A 6,000-nucleotide genomic window follows, 5' to 3' on the forward strand; every position below is an offset into this window, starting at 1 on the left:
CAAGAGTCTATCCTAAATTGAGTTAAATTGTATGGCTTTCCAAATACCGTTTCGATTCCTAACATCACTGAAGAGACATTTATTGTCGAAATCCGGATATGGTGTACAAAAACCTTTGCACCTTTTGTTTGCGGTATACCATCTTTTCCGCGAGTTTATTGTTTTCTGTTTAGTATTAAATTTATAATTAAGATCCATTTATTACATCGGTGATCCGTTTATTTGGCAATCGCCAATGGCAGTCAGCAGGGTTTAAGAACATTTGTTGTTCGACCTGTTAGTCAAATGCGTTTTGTTAAAATATACTTTTTCACTTTTTTGGTCTTTTGGAAAATGTTGTTTGTGCTGTATTTAGACCCCTCTAACAAGAAATTTGTTTTGCATGCACACGTATAAAAATTGCGGTTTTTATCCAACGCAATCATAGGTTTGAACGTTGTCTTCAATTTAGACTTGTTAATAATATACAGATATACACTATACACTATACAATATCAATTCAATATCTTTATATTATTTATTTGTCTTATTAAACCGGCAGCTCACAAAATGCAGTACTCGAGCTAGTCAAAAAACAAGAATGTGTCCATTATTATAAGTACATGGATGCTGACCACTCACCCCAATAAGGACCCCCGGTAGAATTTTTTTATTTTCACATATTTTGTAGATTTTTTTATGCTGAATCCAAAAATGCAAAGAAAAAAGGGGGTCACCAGGCTCGTTTTCCCCTCAAATGGAAGCGAAATGTGCGATTTTGACCCTATTTCCAAACTTTTACACCCTTTCAACAATAACGACTACATCAAATTCAAAGACTTTTAGAACCATGTCAGTATGATTATTATGTGAACAAACAATTAAATTTGAAATGTAAACGTTCCCCTTGGTTGTATTAGACTTAAAAATCCTTTTATTTTCAGATTTATGTCTAAATTTGGCATTTTTTAATTTCAGTTTAAGGCTAAAAATATTGGTTAAATCGATTTTTTGTAAAATTTCCCCGGTAGATTTTTTTTTTAAACGGATATGTCAAAGCTATGAACTTTTCGAGCATTTTAAGGTAAAATAAAATGGGGGTCACCAGGCTTTTAAAAAAGTTACGAGCTTTTGTTTAACCCCTCTACCCCATGAGGTCTGATTTCAATGCACTCCATTAATTACTTTATTGTGATTTTTTTATTAATGTCTTTAAATAAATAATGTTTGTAATTATATCAATGGACGAAAGCTGAATATAAATGTGATGAACATTTTAATGTTTGTTATAAAAAAGCGAAATTTTGATTATTTTGGTGAAATACGGTAATTTTGTCTGGCGCGAGTTGCTTCCCTCTAATCTGGCGCCATAATCGGACAACAGAAATTTCAGGGTCGCCATTGCTGAGCAGCATACTGCACTGATAAATACGACCATGTGCATGAATAACAGACATAGTGGCGAATAGACAACGATGAAGGTAGAGTGATTACATAAGAAAACATAGATTTTAATATATTAGACAGCCAAATGTAATCAGTATCACGAAAAATACAAAGTGGGGGATTATCTCAAAATACTCGATACTGTAGAAAATCACTGCGGCTGGAACCTTGCATGGGCTAAATTTCTGTTCTATGTATAATCGTTATGGCTGGTATCTTATTTATGTGTTTACTTGACCCTTAACCTGTTAACTGGCAAGTTGTGAACATGTATAGCCTGTTTTGAAAAAATATCCGTGTCAAACAGTCAAAGAGGAGGGGATGGTCATTTTCAGCATCTCATGATCTGCGCTATCGTTAGCGTCAAATGAGTCTTGATTTTATATCGTCATTCGTAAAATCAAATTTCGTAGCCACGTTAGGGAGCTACCATTTGATTTTTATGGGGGGGGGGGGGGGGGGGGGGGGCTAGGATGAAAAATGTTGTCCTGCTTTTTTTTAGTTGTAATCTTTGTCCTGCCTTTTTATATTTTTACTCTATTCGATCCTGCCTTTTTTTTACTAGTTTATCCTGAATTTTTTTACACAAATTGTCATCCTGAATTTTTTTTTTTACCCGTGTTGCTCATCCTGCCTTTTTTTTTTACACCAAACTCCTGTCCTGCCTATTTTTTCAAATTTCATCCTAGCCCCCCCCCCCCCCCCCCCCCCCCATAAAAATCAAGTGGTAGCTCCCTTAGGGTCAAATGAAAAATATTTATCGTTAGCGTCTATAATGACTAGTAAAATAGGTTGGGAACAAACCCTCTACATGGTGTTTATACCTGTATAGAGGAATAATCCCTCTATAGAGGGATACAAGAGGGGTGTTTTTGTTTAGACTGGATTTAAAGCAAAATAGGGCAGAATGGCATTTTCTAGTTATATTTGCTATAATCTATAGCACTATATATGCATCAATTATTGCACTTTACTGTACATGTATTCTGTATTTCTTTACCAAAAAATGGCCTGGGATGCCCAGTTTTCTGCTAAAGTGACAGAACTTGCAATCTATTGTATACCTATCTGAACACCCGATCAACAACAAAAGGGACATGCAGTTGACCTTTAAATTTTATGTTAAATCTAACAATAGAAATTCTGTTCAGTGAGGCATAACTGAGTGGAATTTACCTGATCATCACAGCTTTCAATTATGGTGTACAATAGATTGTATATTCAGTCAGTTTAGCAGTAAACTGGGCATGTGAATTGAAATTAAGTACATCAATTGGTGCATCAAATGTAGCAGGTTACTGTCATAATAAGTAGAAAATGCCATTCTGCCCTATTTTGCTTTAAATCCAGTCTAAACAAAAATTCCCCTCTATAGAAGGATTATTCCTCTATACAGGTTTAAACACCAGTGGCGGATCCAGGGGGTTGGACCCCCCCTTTCTTTTGACGATCAATGCATTTGAATGGGGACATATAGTTGGAACCCCCCCTTTATCCTGGGTTAGGAACCCCCCCTCCCCTTTTATAAATGGCTGGATCCACCCCTGAAAACCATATAGAGGGTTTGGTCCCAACCTGTAAAATGGGGTACCCCATAACTTCCCTCGGACAGGGGTTCATGATTACCACTCCCTATCCCCAACTCCCATTTCTCTTCCCTTTTACTCTAAAATTTTCTCCCCTAACTTCTACTTCCATCCCCCTTGCTCCCAGACAAAAAAATTGCAAAATATATTTCCCAGATTATTCATCACCCCTCTTTTCGAATTCTTGTCCTTTCACCCAAAAATCATGTTCGCTCCAATTCACGTTCATCCCTTTTACATTCCCACCCTGAGTCTGTTTGTACCCTTCCTTTTATCTAAATCATGCTTTTGTTAGTATAGTTCTATAACAATAAAATAAAGATATATTAAGTTTATTTTTATTGTTTAAAAATAAAGTGACTCACACAAGATCTAAGGTTTTTTTTCTATTTATAATCTTCATAAGATTTACTTCTACCAAATTGGTTACTTTTATTTTCACTCAGACCAGGCTAATTAACGGTAACGTACCTGCACATGATACCCCCTTTTCTCGCTTCCTGATCCCTCAATCCCATGTTCCCTTATCCCTGTCCACCCGCTCAAGTAGTCCTATAATATATGAACTCCGGGGCATTATTTTCTATTTCTGTTTTCTTTTTACTGATTTTGCTATTTTTCTTTTTTTTTTTATTGTCAATGTGCCTCCAAAAAAAAAATGAAAATATCAGCATGAAAACGTTAAATAGTGAATATATAATGCGAAGGCATATATTATAGGACTACCCGCTCAAGGGGTTCGATTGTTTCGTTTGTTTTCTTGAGAATATATAAATGGCCTGATTTGTAAATTATAACCACTACAGTACGAGGCAATACATTTTATTGATGGATTCGTCTTGATCACAATTTGTTTACAATTAAACACCCCCTCACCCCCCCCTGTCTCTCTTTTGTATAAAAAATTTCATAACGTCAAGTATCAGGTTTAAACATACACGCAGGGCTTATCTTGTTTACCAAATAACACATACATTTGAGTTGAAAAATTCATTATTGTTTTCTGCTTAGTATTTTTAAACACAAAATTTGTATATCCCATATTCCAAACAGGTTACAAGACACCTCAGCATAATTTGGTTGACGAGGAGTACAAATGTAGCTCAGCTGCATTTTAGAATTTTTAGGCATAGAAATAACTTGTCCCTGGCATCAAAACAGCATGCCCTGAGAAGTCTGTATTCAACATATATATAAGAACAAAATCACTATTTACACTTGCTGTGCATGTAATTTTATTTTGTTTGCTCATTATTGTTGCCACAAATTCTTCATTTTTTTACGCCGTAGTGGAGTGGGCATTAAGTTTTACCCTCGTCTGTCTGTACGTATGTCCCAAAATTGGTGTCCGTTCTCTAACTTCAGTTTGCCTCAACCAAATGTTATGAAACTTATACACAATGCTTATTACCAACAAACACAGATCAAGTTTGAATTTTTTTTGGTGGTGTCACTTTTACTGTTCTAGAGTTATGCCCCTTTACAAATGGAAAAATTGCTGAATTTTTTGTTTCTGTTCTCTAACTTTAGTTTGCCTCATCCAAATGTTATGAAACTTATACACATTACTTATTACAACAAAATTCAGATCAAGTAAAACTTTGGGTAGTGTCACTCTTACCGTTCTTTAGTTATGCTCCTTTATAACTTTATATGCAAGTGGGGGCATCATCTGTGTCCCATGGACACATTCCCCATTTATTTAAAATATGAACTACATTATGCTTTTAAATGTCAATCATGGTTGATTAACTGACAGAATTACTCTGACATTTAATTTCAGGCTTCAAGTACATGTAAGAGGAAGGAGTGATTTGTTGTGGAAGATCCTGGAATGTTCAACTTTACTTGGAAACTATTGGCAAAGAACTGACAGAATTTACACGAGAAGCCAGTATCATCTTGTCTTGCAATTGGGAACTATATGTAAAGTGCAGAAACTTAAGAACAACATTAGAAGCCAAGATCAACAATACTTGGAACTACATGTATAATCAAAGTACTGTCAGAATCCATATGAGAGAACCCAAGATCATCTACACTTGGTGTCTATATGCAAAGTGTTGTCAGAATCCACTTAAGAAGCCAAGATCAACTATAATTTGGAACTATATGCTTTAGTGCTGTCAAAATCCATAAAAAAAAAAGTCCAAGATCAAAAGGACCTACTTTACCTACCTGTGCCAATGATGAATACAGATTATTGAGTCTTATAAAAAACACTGATGAAGAATATTGATATAAAAATAATGAAAATATAGAGCTGATCAGCTAATGATTGTACATGTACATGATGTATACATGTCAACAATTACTAGTATATTGAAATTGACAATGCTAATAAATGTTTTATAAATTTGATCTCAGACATTTTAGGAATAAAAATCAAAAATGTTTCAAAAAATGAATTTTAATAGAGCTTTTTTTGCTGTCTGTAGAGAATTTTGCTGCAAACACAATTCATGATATGCAAACTGCAATATATGCAGTTGTCTTTAATACAGAAGGTAGCTCTGAGATTTGGAAATTTTGGAAATCATAATACCAAGTGGCAGTTGTGGTAAATGCACATGTCTTTGCCTCATCTTTTACCTCACCAACCCCTGACCTAAATGGCCACTTGAATTATTTTACATCATTTGGCATTTGTTTTCCATCCATATGCTATTCAGTTTCTATTTCAAAAGTTATATTTTCTGGATAAAAGGAGAAATAAAATACAGTTTTGTTCAATGAGACAGCAACCAAACAAAACAACCAAAAGAATTATATATTGTCTGGGAAAACTTGTGTCTCACTATTAACTGACAACATTTTTACCTACTGTAAATTCAGAAATTATTGCGATTTTTGACGAATGGACTAAATTGCGAGTTTAATTATTGCGATTACAAAAAAAATCTGCATAAAGATCTATAATTCAGTTATCAGAATGCAAGTTCTTATTATTGCGACATCACCCTGTCGCATTATTTGCATTAATAATAAC

General features: G+C 34.6%; 1 long non-coding RNA gene across 1 annotated transcript; it reads left to right on the top strand.

The window, feature by feature from the left end:
* Window positions 1-854: 854 nt before the first annotated feature.
* Window positions 855-5,419, top strand: LOC127733057 (uncharacterized). The gene is made up of 2 exons (XR_007996687.1): window positions 855-1,460; window positions 4,795-5,419. It is a non-coding gene; the product is annotated as an uncharacterized LOC127733057 (long non-coding RNA).
* Window positions 5,420-6,000: the final 581 nt, after the last annotated feature.

The sequence above is a fragment of the Mytilus californianus genome, unplaced genomic scaffold (assembly GCF_021869535.1).
Source record: "Mytilus californianus isolate M0D057914Y unplaced genomic scaffold, xbMytCali1.0.p SCAF_3, whole genome shotgun sequence".
Lineage (NCBI taxonomy): Eukaryota > Metazoa > Mollusca > Bivalvia > Mytilida > Mytilidae > Mytilus > Mytilus californianus.